Here is a 15512-nt window from a genome sequence, read left to right on the forward strand (position 1 = left end):
AATCAGAAAAAGTCATTCACCCACTATCAATGTCAAGAGTTAAGTTTGAAAAATAGATTGATGATGTTTGCGTCTAATTCAAGCAGATCACTTCTTATGTAAATATTATGATTACAAATACTTTTTCACGGAAATATTATAATAAAACTTAATATATGTTTCTGGCTGATGTGAGATTGCACTTTCAGTTTGCTTCTGTATTTATAAAATATAATTTGAATTATGGTTTTGTTTGGAATAATTACTTGAGAATAATAATTATGATTGGGATCCAAAATATTACCTAACCTAATCCTAATCACCGTAAAAACCTAATAACCGATTTTTACTTTAAAAAGAAAAAGCCCGTTATAACCGGGACAAAAAAACAACCGGTAAAACCGGTTATTGCGAAGTAATAAAACCGGTTTTAGGTTTAAACCGGTAGGTTTTTCCCTTCCCTAATAAATACTGACTATAACAATTAACATCAGATTAGCACTGGTCTATTCGAATACTTTTTATAACATCTTCTGTAACGTATTACCTATCGCTAAACTGAAACTTAAAATATAACATAGGGCAACTCTATTGAAACGTATTTTTTCTACGAGCGTGCAAAAAAGTCTAATTTCGCGCACGCGTTTTACTTTCCGCACGCGTTTTACTTTTCCGCACGCGTGTAGATATTTTAATATGGCTTTAAAATAATTATAATACATGCAATAAACTAATATTTAGATATTATTTACTATTTTATTTCGAATGTATCTTATTGTGTTCCTGTTTTAATGAAATTAACGCGAAAATTCCACACCTGTAATTTTGAACCAATCAAAATACGTTATTTTGACAGGATCACCATGGCAACGGAGGTATTTTATCGGAAATTTTTTGCTCGTGGGGTACCCAACAGCGAATTATAGTGGAAATTTTTTGACGTTTACAATAACAGAACATTTTTGACAGACTGGTTTTTATTTGTTTACATAATTTAGTTTTGATTCATTTTCTATCACTTGTAGTTACTCAAAACTTATGTAAAATTGAAGAATATACTATTTTCTATCTTGAAATGGTATTCCCATGCAACTACAATGAGTAGAAATTACGAATTTGAAAGCCTAAATAATTGCTGACAAAGCTATGGCGCGCTTGGATTTTCAAATGCAAATTTGGTGTGGAATTTTCTTACCGAATACCACGCGAAGTCAAATTAATATCCGGAAATTTTTTTTGATCATGAATATTTTTAGAAAATTTCCCTCGTCTGCGACTCGGGAAATTTTCAAAATATTCATGATCTCAAAAAAATTTCCGGAAATAATTTGACCTCTAGTGGTATTACTAGTGACAATTCGATGAAATAAAATTATTTTGACATAATAATCCAAAGTCAAATCGTTTTGAATCATCGTCATGGAAACCAAGATCGTCGTCATGCTAATTAATTAGGTATATTGAAAGTTTGGTTTCGACAACCTTGTCAAGGAATTAATTTGTGTATGTAATTTCATATTAATTAAATTAATTGATTAAGATTTGGTCATTTTTTAAGGACTCGTAGAAAAAATATTGTTCCTAAATCTTGCAGAAAGTCTCTTTTCCGCACTCGACTGCTTGCCGAACTCCCGCTTCGCGTCGTTCGGCAAACTGCAGTCGCGTGCGGAAAAGTATGACTTTCTGCACTTTTTAGGAAAATAACTATTAATTTAATTTTTTGCTTGTTCAGTTTCTTAAGGGCCTGACGATAGCATATATTGTGAATGCCGAAACCGGTCGTCCGCAAACTGCTATAAATAAACACTTCCTCTTCTTCTTCTTCTTCCTCTTCTTCTTCTTCTTTTTCTGTATAGACATGACTCTGTCTGTTTTTTCAATGTGTCTCTAGTAAGTAGTCGTTTCATCGTTTTCGTGGTCTTCCCACTGATCGTCTTCCTAATGGGGAACCGTCTCTCGCTGTCATTCGGCTTATGTGGTCATTCCATTCTGCTCTTCAGTTTCTTACCCAGTTATTAAAGTTGTCCACTTTGCATCTCCTTCGTATATCTGCATTTCAAGATTAATAATTTTTAAAACACTGATTATCGGGAGCCAGAATTTTTGGTGGGCTGTGTATATCGAGCAGGATAAAAAGGTAATGGCGACATTAATTTAATAAAATTTTTCTTTATAAAGAAATTGAGCAAATATATCGATAGAATAATATAAATGCATTGTAAGAGTTCCTTAGATAAATTATGATTATTGCAGATGCAAATATTTGAATTATTGATAGTTTCTAGTTAATGAAAAAAACGTAAAAACAAATCAGTAGTTAGTATCAAATTTTAATGAACGTATACAGCTGAACCATAATTTTGAGTTGTCTTTAACCCATAAGATGTCATAGTGTTAAAACTTAGTGGTTACTTAAGTTACTTTGGCAAAAAACGCGTGTAAATGATTTATGTTCAACGTTTAACGGCTTCGAAATCAAATGACAAATTGATTGTTTTCTTTTAGTTATCGTCCAACTTTGAGATTTTGAGCGCCCTCTGTCGGAAATGAATTTTGCGAATTTCTAACAAGAAGCATAGTTTAGACTTTATACTCCAGGGAAATAAGGCAAAAATATACCATGTTCGGGACACTTGATCAGCCAGGTTGCAAATGGGTTTTTTGGGTACTATATACCTAATACATTATACATACAAAAATGCCCGTCACAGATCGGACGAGAAATTTAGTTATTAACAAATAAGTGTCAAAAATGGCAGTTTTTTCGTTTAAATCGCTACGGGTAAAAATAGGGTAATTAAATATCTTATTTATACTATTTTTCTCATAGTAGATGAGCCAAGGTTTAAAATGGCAGTTTTTGAATTTCGGTTCCATCGTTTGTTGCTTCAGAAATTGCAAAATAAAACTAAAATTTCGAAAATAAAAAATTGCTATAACTTTTGTGAAAATGACCTTAAGACTTTCATATTGCACGAAAAGTTGAAACAAATAGTCCATATAATGCACAAAAAATTTCAAGATGATTCGTCAATTAGTTTAAATTTTATTGAATTTGTTTATCCCAATGAGCTTGTTTTTCGCAATAATATTGTTCAGAAAATAGTAATGCAATAGCAATTCTGTGAAAACTACATGAAAGAAGAAAAGTCATGATTTCAAAGTATTTAAAAAAAATCATTAAGAAGCTATTTTTATCATTCCGAAAACACTTTACTAAAGTAGGGTCATTTTTAGTTCATAAACAATTTGTAATACCTTTGTTAAAATTAACTATAGATTAAAACTAATTTGGGATTTGAAAAGCTGGTAGTTTTATAAGAATTTAAAAAAAAACACTTTTTGCCTAGGTTAATTACAGTCAAAGTTAGCCACTTTTTTTATTTAATTGACAGCTACTTTGTTTATAACAATTAAGCAACCCAACTAGCACCATTTCGAAGTTGAAGGTATATAGTTTATGTGTAAAAGTTTGAGTAAACTTTAAACTTCAACAGAGTTGTTAAGAAAGCTTTAAAAATAACGTTCAAACGAAATCGATTTGTGGTCGGTGGAAATGAATATTAAAATCCGTACACTCAAAAAATGAAACTGATTCTTCAAACATATGCTGCGATTAATATCTCCAGAGCTTGTTGATGGATTTTGATCATAATCTTTTAAATTGTATGTACTACTAGTCTTGTAGAGTACGTTATGTACGTAAATCCCCACCTAACATTTCAAAATGTTAGGGGGAGTTCCCCTTATCACTCAGGGATATGAAAAATAGATTACGACCGATTCTAAGACCTACCGAATATACATAAATATATAATTTCATAAAAATCGGTCAAGCGGTCTCGGAGGGGTATGACAACTAACACTGTGACAGGAGAATTTTATAGATGTAAATATATTGATGGGTATTAACAAAGAGGGGTTGGTGATGGAAAAGTGTAAATTAAGGGTTGTATGTATTTTTTAATCCTATATCATATAAAATTAAGATAGACAATTTGTCCAAAAAAATAAAAAAAAATGTCAGGGGGGCAACCCCCCTTATAACTTATGGATATGAAAAATAGATTAAAACCTATTCTCAGTCCCATAGGATACACTTGTAAAATTTCATAAAAATCGGCCAAGCCGTTTCGGAGTAGTATGGTAACTAACACTGTTACAGGAGAATTTTATGTATATTGAAGTAACTGTGAATTAAATAATAAAAGTGGCTAACTTTGACCGTAATTAACATAGGCGAACAGTTTTTGTTTGAAAATTTGTGTAAAAATACCAGCTTTTGAAATTCCAAGGTAAATTTACTCTACAGTCAATATTAACAAAGCTATTCAAATTGTTTTCAAGCCAAAAATGACTCTACCTTTAGTAAAATGTTTTCGTAGTGACAAAAATTACTTTTTAACAATTTTCTTCAATAATTTGAAAACAAGACTATTTTTCTTTTATGTGGTTTTCACAGAATTTCTATATAATTATTATTTTCTGAACAATAACATTACAAAAAAAAGCTCTTTGGGATAAACAAATTGAATAAAATTTAAACTAATTGACGAATCGTCTTATAATTTTTTGTGTAGTATCTGGACTCTTTGACTCAACTTTTTGTGAAATATAAAAGTCGTAAGGTCACTTTCGCGAAAGTTATAGCAAATTTTTTATTTTCGAAATTTTAGTTTTATTTTGCAATTTTCGAAGCAACAAATGATCGGATCAAAATTAAAAAACTGCCGTTTTAAACATTGGCTCATCTACTAAAAGAAAAATACTATAAATAAGATATTTAATTATCCCATTTATACCTGTAGCGATTTAAACGAAAAAACTGCCATTTTTGACACTTATTTGTTAATAACTAAGTTTCTCGTCCGAACTGTGACGGGCATTTTTGTATTTATAATGTATTAGGTATATAGTACCCAAAAAATCTATTTGCAACCTGGCTGCTCAAGTGTCCCGATAAAAACCTTATTTCCCTGGAGTATTACGATAACCAAATTGATTCAGTTAAAAGCGTTCGGTTTTAATATAGCCTACTTATTGCTTTTAAGAAAAAAAACTTCAAAGAAAACTAAAAAATAACTTTAAAAGGCATATGATTTACTGACATAATAGTCATGCTATCACGTAGATTTAATAATAGGTTTTATTAGTCATATTGGGAAAACCTTGAAAACTAACGTCACAAACTATAATCTAATGAAACCCAACAGTCCGCAAGTTCTTCATAAAACTGAGTAGTTTTAAAGTGAACTGAGAATAAACCAATTTAAAACTACAATAAGGCAAATTATCTATTAAGATTAATTAGTCTTATTTGATAATTTTATTAGATACTTAAAAATAGTGACAAATGCTTAACAGTTTTAAAGTTCTGGCAGTATATTCATAAGGTAACTTTAAAACCATTATCTTCTTATTTACCACATTAAAACCTTTTTAAACCTTAAATAAACCAAAATTGTTTTTTTAAGCCGCTTGGGTAGGCTCAACCTCTTATGTAAAGTCTCTTCCGCCACTGGGACAGCACGGATAACACAGAAATATCATAATTAGTTCTAAAAAGTAAAAATAGTTTGTGCTTACATTTCTAATGGACAAAAAGATCATAAATATAGTCTAGTAAAATAAGATTACACTAAATGTAAATTAAAATGTAAATTCGTACAGGTTGGAACAAATTTTATATCAAAGTTTAGGTGAGTACAAGAGATATTTTGAAGAAAGTATCCAAATCATATAAGAGGATCATTGTGTAAATAATTAAAAAGGGGTCATTTTTGCACAATATTTACTTTTTTAACTGCTGAGGTAATTTACATTTTAATGGAGGCCTTTATGGTTTTTTTCTACAAAGCTTAAGGACAAATCTTTCACCTAAGACTTACTAAATTTTGACCCCCAATTCATTTAAATATTTATATATAAAATTTAAAAATTCAATTTGCAAAAAAGTATTTTTTGCGTTCTAAATAAGCACTATAAATTATTTTATTTAGTAGAAGAAGTTGTGCTATATTACCAGTCTTAAGCAAAAAAAAATTGGTTAAAAAATATTTAATAATTTACGAGATATTTCATTTGTTTTTCAAATGTTACTATATTTTCAATTGCAAAAACGCGGTTGTTACCAAAAGAATATAAAACTGTGTAAAACCTCGGTACTTTTATTTTTATGTATGTTTTTGATAAATGTATTGATAAATTCAAATTTCAATTTAACTCTTCTCTAAAATGACATTTGAAAATTGTTCTAATTTGTTTATAATTTTTTTTTAATAACGTCACGGGGATTAGACATTTTAAAATACTGTTCCGATAATCCGGTTCCTGGGAATTTTTCACTAATTAACAAATTATTTTTGCCGTTTTTTCTTCTTCTTTTTTTTCCTTATAGTAAAAGATATAGTTTTGCTTATAGAGGGGGTTTCATTAAGAATGTCCAATCTCTGAGTTGTCAATTCTAGACCTTAAAATATCAAGGTTAACCAAAATTAGTTTAATAAAATATGGCTCCTTATTGAGTTACAGGGTGTTTTATTTAAAAATTAAAAATAATTTTTGCTCAGTATTTTAAAACTATTCGACATATCCTTTTCATACTTATTAGAAAGTGTAGGTACTATATCACCCTATAACACCCTATGAAATTAAGAAAAATACAGGTTTCCGGCTATTACCAGAGGCGTACGACAGACGGGCAGGGGAAAGCAAATGGTTGACCCTTCCCAAATTGTACGTCACTGGCGAAATTGCAATTTTAGCGCAATTTTTAGATTCTCCCGTACTCTCAATGTAAATAACTTACTTTTCACCCGTAACGATAAAGTCATTAGTTTTCGAGATATTTGCAGTTAAACATGTAACTTAAATATGTAACAGTTATTTTATTTTAATTAAGGTTTTGTGCCGCTTAATTTTTAATTTCAAATATCTCGAAATCTAATAATTTTATCGTAAGACTAAAGAGTATATTATTCATTCTTAACGATAAAATTATTAGTTTTTGAGATATTTGAAACCAAAAATTAAGCGGCACAATATATTAATCAAAATAACTAAATAACTGTGCCGTTACATGTTTAACTTCAAATATCTCGAAAACTAATTACTTCATAGTTGCGAGTAAAACGGATGTTATTTATATAGACAGTATTGGAGAATTTAAAAATTGTGCTAAAATGGCAATTTCATCAGTGACGTAGAATTTGAAAAGGGTCAACCATTTGCTTTCCCCTGTCCGCCTGTCGTACGCCTCTGGTAATAGTCGGAAACCTGTATTTAACATAATTTTATAGGGTGTATAGTACCTACACTTTCTACCAAGTAAGAAAAGGATATGTCGAATAGTTTGGAAATACTGAGCAAAAATAATTTTTAAATAAAACACCCTTTAACTCAATAAGGAGCCATATTTTATTGACGTTATTTTGGATAAATCTTAATATTTTGAGGTCTAGAATCGAAAACTCAGAGATTGGACATTCTTAATAAAACCCCTTCTATAAGCAAAACTATATCTTTTACTACAAGGAAAAAAAAGAAGGAGAAAAAACGACAAGAGATTTGCTAATTAGTGAAAAATTCCCAGGAACCCGATTATCGGAACAGCATTTCAAAATGTTTAATCCCCGTGACGTTATTAAAAAAACAAATTATATTAAAGGGGAGTTAAATTGAAATTTAAATTTATTGAAAATAACGAGGTTTTATACAGTTTTATATTCTTTTGGTAACAACCGCGTTTTTGCAATTAAAAATATAGTAACATTTGATAAACAAATGAAATATCTCATAAATTGTTAAACGTTTTTTAACCAATTTTTTGCTTAATACTGGTAATATAGTGCAAATTCTCCTATTAAATAAAATAAATTTATAGTGCTTATTTAAAACGCAGAAAATATTTTTTGCAAATTTGATATTTAAATTTTATATATATAATTATTTAAATAAATAGGGGTCAAATTTAATTTATTAAGTCTTAGGTGAAATATTTGTCCGACAGCTTTTTAGAAAAAAACCCTAAAAACCTTCATTAAAATGTAAATTACTTCAGCAGTTAAAAAAGTAAATATTTTGCAAAAATGACCCCTTTTTAATTATTTAAACAATGATCCCCTCATATGATTTTGATACTTTTTTGAAAATATCTTTTTTATTCACCTAAACTTTGATATAAACTTTATTCCAAACTGTACGGAATTACATTTTGATTTTTTTTAAATTATTAGGCTAATAATAATATGATACGAAATATAGTCACCTGCAACTTATTTTGTAATCGTGAATTATCCTGTATTTTGAAAGCTTTAATACCGTTTTTAGTGTTGAAATGTGTTATATAAAACATATTATAAAATAAATTATGTATATTCACGTTTATATATAAATAATGGAATATATTAAATTGGAATTATATATTCAAACATAGTGCCGATTGTAAACGTATATGCTAAAGAGCTGATATAAAAATATGAGAAAGCATGTTTTTGTTAATAAAGGCGATTAAATTTTATTTTCTTATAAGTAATATATTGTCGTTAAATATTGTGACCAAGTGAATATATTCAGGTAACTTAGGAGTGCACCTGGTCGCAAACAATGAAGAAGTACCGGAAATAGAAAAAAAAAAAAGGATTATGCTGACAAATAATATAGCCTATTTCGCGATGGGCCACATATTAAAATCGCAGATGTACAGAAAACAAAACTCCGGGTTATAAGACAATAATCAGGTCCATCGTAAGTTTTGGGAGTGAAACATGGGTTATAGTTATAACACAGAAATCTGCCAATGTATTAGACGTGTTTGAAAGACAAATATTACGTAGGATACTGGACCCAACAATAAGTGGAAATAAAACGTTTCGTCACGGAAGTTTCACCGCGACCGGTCCGCTGCGGCCGTCTCGCCGCAAGCCCGTTTCGCCGTAAGCCCCTTAGAAGATCAAAAACATTTTTTTTCAATCCTTACTTTTCTGTATAAAATACTTATAATTTTTCCACGCTTAATTTTAGTTTGGCTTCGCAGTAATACCTGATTTTTCTTTCTGTTGTATCTATATAAGATGTTTGTTACATTTCATAAAAATGTTAACCTTTAAATAAATTAATTCCCGGAATTTAATTATCAAGTACTAATCCGGTGAGTACTTTCGACTGTGTCATCTCACTATTCTATTACTATTCAAAACAAAATACCAAGTAAAATTTGTTTAGCAGTAAATGGTTTACTTCAATTAAAACATCCTGAGTTAACCGATAATAGTATAAAAGGCCCGGTTTCAGGTAAAAGTTAAATAGGTATGTTTCATTTACATACTTCAGGTAAACATTTTGTGGATCCTTTGCTTTATTATAGGAGTACAGTCTAGTCAGTGTTAATTGTCGAAAGACCAACTCCGTCTAACCTCGTTCGCTTATCGCTCCGGACCGGTCTTAACAATGAGCCAAGTCAGATTAATTTAAAAAGTGCGAAGGAAAGTTTTTTTCCGTATTTTGTTTTGAGATTTTTAGGTATATTTTTAGGATGTAGAAAACTTTAGATTTAAATAGCTTCTAAGTAGACTAGTAAAGTGAAGTTAATTATTGTTGTATGTTGACGAACTACTTTTTGTAAAGGGTGAAGGGAAGTTTTAAATAGAGTAAAATAAAATTAAGTATAAATTTGTGGTTATTTTCGAAGATTATTAGATATAAGTGAAAATTCAATATAAATACGTACCTACATTAATTAATTAAAACTACTAAAACTTAAAAATAAAATTCAAACCTTCCTGTATGTGTGAGAATTACATAGTAGTAGTTTCTTCAATTAGCAAGTAAGGTTCTCGCGGCTAAACGGGCTGCATCTAAACATTCCGTATATGTATTTGGCACCTAGGACTTTTCTATTGGTTCTTTGTGGCACGCGACCCTATTTTAACTAATAGGCGGCAAGGTGCCAAATACGTATGTGGAATGTTATTTGGTGCCAAATTCATATACGGAATGTTAAATATTCCTAGACCAAAAAAGACGAGTTGTTATTAAAGTCCATCGTTCCATAGTTTTCGTTGTCTTCCCACTGATCGTCTTCATATTGGGGAACCGTCTCTCGCTGTCCTGACTACCCTATTTGTTGTCATTCGGCTTATGTGGTCGTTCCATTCCATTCTTCTGTTTCTTACCCAGTGGCGGCTCGTGGCTTTAGGGACAGGGTCGGCAAGGTTTTGTCTCCTCAGATAGGTATGCCATCTAATTAAAAGGCTTCAGTTTCATAGATTTTTGGTTTTTGTTTTATTTTTATTTTTTTTATTTTTTTTTTGTTTTTTTTTTTGTCAACCTGTTTATAAATTAACTCAAGTCTATGTTGTTTCGAAGTAGCAAAATGGGTTATAACGTCATTGTAAAATTTATTATTGTTTTGGAGAGGTTTAAAAAGTTTTTTATTATTGACATTTGAGACAAGTTTGACATTTTCTCTTGTTTCATGATGTTTCGACAATACATTTTGACTCTTTTGAGGCAAGAGAAATCCCGTTCATTTGAGGCAGAATTTGCCCACATTTGAGCACAATAATTTATTAAATTCGGGAATAGTTTGTTATACCTAATGAATTGCAGTATATAAAATTAAACATATTTTGTAACTTATCCCACCTTCCGAAAATATTTAGATCAGCATATAAAACTGTTAATCCATTTTCTTATTTTATTTGATTACAGAATGGATAATTTTTAATGAACTTGTCTAATAGATACTTTGAAAATTCTTTGGAAATAATAGTTAAGTTATCCTTCTGCTCAAAAAGGTCCGGAACATTGTATAAATAATCAAAATGTCAGAAAATGAAGAAAAACTTCGATTTCTTTCTTCGTTTTTTGATTTTAACTTTCAAAGAAAGTTACACTTCTGAGAAAAGTTACACTGACATAAAAGTTGGGTAATTAAATTTCCTACAATATATGATTGGTTAAAAATTTTAAAAAGTGTCATACTCGTTGCAAAACAGCAATAACTGCGAAAAAAACATAAAAAATAAGTATTCGCATTTTACGTTTTTCAACCATTTATGCTACACTTACGACCTTCATATTTTAACCAGAAAACCTTTATGATATAATAAGACAACACTGTAAATTTCATTAAGATCGATTCAATATAAAAAATAAATTTGAATACTGTACCTTTCTTCTATACGCAAAAAAATTCAACTTGCTCTCTGCTTTATTTTCAGTCCTGCAAAACTAAAAAAAAATTAATTTTCTTTGCAAAAGCTGGATTGCAAAGTTTATCTTGCAAAATCTATTGAACCGATCTTAATGAAATGGACAATATTGTTTTACTATATGATATAGTTTTTCTGGGTAATATTATGAAGGTCCTAAGTGTAGCACAAACGGTTGAAAAACTTAAAATACGAATACTTGTCTTTTATGATTTTTTCGCAGTTATTGCTATTTTGCAACAAGGGTGACAATTTTAAAAATTTGTAGCTAATCTGATATTGTAGGAAATTTAATTACGCAACTTTTATGTCAGCGCAACTTTTCTTGAAAATGAATACTTTTCGAGAAAGTTAAGAAAATACAAAAATTAAGAAAATAATCGAATTTTTCTTTCATTTTTTGATATTTTGATTATTTTAAACAATGTTCCGGACCGTTTTGAGTGGGAGGATAACTCAAATATTATTATATGAGGTATTTTCAAGCAATTTCTGCAAACAAATATGAGTCACCTCTCAACGTTCAAATTAATATTACTAATATTTTTACAGATGCGCCCTGGTATTTACGTGTCTTGTTGCCGTTTGCATTGCAGATCACCACTGCGCTCGGCAGATTGTTTTTCTGCCGTAGTCATTCAAATAAATACGGAAAATGTATAATTGGTTGCCTATCGGCTAATATTCCATAGCGTCTTATTACAAGCAAATGGTCAATCTGGGTTCGGCTTGCCGAAGCGGGCCTTGAATTCACACAATCGCAGTCGGGTGTATGGCTGGTTAGGATCATTAATTAATTTGAAAAGTCTCTTACGCACAGCGCAGAGGGATCACTTAACGTATCGGATCGATCGAATTCTTTTAAAACCAATGAATAAAATTTAGTCTGTATTATCTCACGGATATTTTTTTTATTCCACAGAAACGAATATCATCAACTCTGATTAACTTATATATTTAAAAAAATCTATAATGTGTCCATAAATGTATGGGTCGGCACTGCCGACCCTGCCGACCCTGACCAGCCGCCACTGTTCTTACCCAGTTATTAATGTTATCCACCTTGCATCTCCGTCGTATATCTGTACTTCTAGCTCTGTCCCATAGAGTCTTACCATCCATTTTTCGAAGGGTTTTCATCTCCGTCTCTTAAGCAGCAATATTTTTGTCCTCTCTGTGTCGGGTCGTGTTTCTGCCGCTATGTCATTATTGGTCTGATGACTGTTTTGTAAATTCTGCCTTTCATTTCTTTTATGTTTATCATTTTTTGAACATACAATTGCTGGCGTATTATTACCGCAGCTGGTCGTATATAATGTATTCCTACATAAGAGGTAGTATGCTGGTAATATCGTGTCGAATGTGGTCTTCCAAGTCATCTGTCATCACTGGCTCATGGGCAAATTATACAATTACAAATATCACCATATAAACTAGTACAGTACATTTATATAGGAATGATCTGCGAATTATCGTAGGTATCGTAAGAGGACACTGTCATCTCAATGGTCATATAAGCAAACTTTACCTCACAGAATGTGTGGATTGCAGATTTAGTCAGGTTGGTGAGGAGACGGCGGCACACGTTCAGTGTATCTGCCCAGGGTTGGATAGTATAGGGCTCAATACATTTGAACTTCGAGTTTTAAGACTTCGTAACAGTGTCACCTATGGCCATAATCGACTTTCTTAAAAAGGTTAAGCTAAAGGGTCAACTAAGACCTAGAGATGAGTCACAATAGGCCTCTTATGTCGAGTGAAATTGTGGATAAGTGCTTACTAATAACAGCCAGATCTGTTGTTAATAGCAGCTGCTTGTTAATAAATAGCCTGCAACCCCTGCTTATTAATAACAGCCAGAGGTAGGTTGATTCTGTAAAGTAAGAGTGATTCTAAGTAAGAAACTCGCCTCGGCCTGTTATACTATAAGACCTGTTTCAAAGGAACTGAATTTAGCATGTTCTAAAATAACATATTTTTTTTGTTCGAGTCTCATCTTCAATATGGTGTTCTTTTTTGGAGTTCTAGTACAGCTGTCCAATTGGATGCTATTTGTAAATTACAAGAAAGAGCAATAAGACATCTGTTTGGCCTCAGAAGAACAACACATTGCAGAAGTTACTTCAAAGACCACGGAATTTTAACCGTTCCATCTTTACATATTTTAGAAACTGTTTGTTTAATTTGTAAACACCTGTATGTCTTTCCAGCAAGGCCTCATCATGACTACTCCACAAGAAATTTAACTTTTGAGGTCTATTTACCGATCCCGTCCTCTGAGTTAGTAAAGGAATCTATATTATATTCCGCCAAAACACTATACAACTTAAAACAATACAATGTACAAGTAACTTAAGTATACTTATCTATATTAATTTGGGTGTCCCATGCAGCAGCTTAAACTTATTAGATATTTTGTATTTAATTATAGCCCAGTAAATGAACGGGAAATTCGGCGATACCGTGTAATTTTCAGGGGCAACTCCGAATTGCATGAAAATTTGGATTTAGGTTCTACTTACCCTCCACTTCAAAGTTGAAATTGTGCCGTTGGTTGCTTTTACTTGGAGAATGACAGTCACCCCTTCTCGGGGGTGAAAAAACATACGTTCAAGATAAGACCGGAAATGGATAAATTGACTGATTTTAAGCAACTTTTGTTCTATAGAGCTTTTTACGTAAGTCAATATTTTTCGAGTTAGTTGCCATTGAAAATGTTGATTTTTCGACAAAAAAAATTACGTTTTCAGACGGTTTTTCGCAAATAACTCAAAAAGTAAATATTTCATCGAAAAAAATGTCCTTAGGAAAAGTGTAGCTTATAAAAAACCCAAAAAAACGGTGTATCAGTAAAGTCTATCAATTAAATAGAAACAAAGTTGTAGCTTATGAAAAATACGTTCTTATTCGTCTAATTCCAAATCGAATATTTCAAGGTGAAATCACCGAAAAATTAAGCACTTTTCGGGAAATCCCATTTAATCTTTTTTAAAGTGTTTATAAAAAGCTTTGTTTTAATTGTCAATAAAAGTTTTAGCATTAAAAATAAGCGAGTTACTTAAAATAAAGTTGGCCTTCTTTTTTTTTTGTAAAAAATCATGAAAATGAAAATCGCCTTGTTTAGCTCCCCAAATGAAATTAATCGCTACCGCTTTACAAACAATTTACTTACCTGTCTATCTTTTATATGATCTGTCAGTCTCACCGCTTTAAAGTGCTTATTTTTGAAAGGGTTATAATTGAGAAAGTTGGAATGGGTCACTAATCACGAGTGTATGCAAATTTTGAACAGCCATATCTTAACCAATTTTTGTCTTACGGAGAAACAAAATGAAACTAGCATATTTATAATAGCAAAACCTACATTTTCTTACCCCTTAAGATTTTTCTTATCGCTCATACTTTTCAAGTTATTTTGAAAAGATGAAATGTTTCAAAAAATTTTAGAAATTTTTTTTTTTTTACTATAAAACCAAATGTTTTCAAAAATAAGCACTTCAAACCAATCAAACTTACAGATTATATAAACAATACATGTACAGTTGAAATAGATGGTAAAGCCAAACGATTAATTTCATTTAGGGTGCTAAATAGAGGGAGGTTTTCACGATTTTTTTTACCAAAAAAAGAGGCCAACTTATTTTCAGTGTAACTCGTTTATTTTTGATGCAGTAAACTTTTGTAAAAAACAAATAATAAGCTTTTTTCGATACTTTAAAAATGTTAATAAGGTTTTGCCGAAAAACGCTTCTTCTTCGGCGATTTCGCGTTGAATTTTTCGATTTGGAATTAGACGAATATGAACGTATGTTTCATGAGCTACAACTTTGCTTCTACTCAATTTGTAGACTTAAATGGTCCACCACTTTTTTCGTTTTTTTATAGGCTACATTTTTACTAAAAATATTTTTTTTCAGTAAAATATTTACTTTTTGAGTTATTTGGGAAAAACGGTCTGAAAACGTAGTTTTTTTGCCGAAAAATCAACATTTTAAATCGCGAATAACTCAAAAAGTATTGACTTACGTAAAAAAACTTTATAGAACAAAATGTGCTTAAAATAAGTCAATTTATCCATTTCCGGCCTTATTTTAAACACGCGTTTTTTACCCCCCGAGAAGGGGTAAATGTCACCCCCCAAGTAAAAGCAACCAACGGCACAAATTCAACTTTGAAGTGGAGCGTAAGTAGAACCTAAATCCAAGTTTTCATGCAATTCGGAGTTGCCCCTGAAAATTACACTCCAAAACGGTCATTTATTGGGCTATTATGTTGTACAGGGTGTCCCAAACTAATTTAGCCACGCTATATCTCTTAAAC

This window comes from Diabrotica virgifera, chromosome 1 (genome assembly GCF_917563875.1).
Source record: "Diabrotica virgifera virgifera chromosome 1, PGI_DIABVI_V3a".
NCBI classification, from domain to species: domain Eukaryota; kingdom Metazoa; phylum Arthropoda; class Insecta; order Coleoptera; family Chrysomelidae; genus Diabrotica; species Diabrotica virgifera.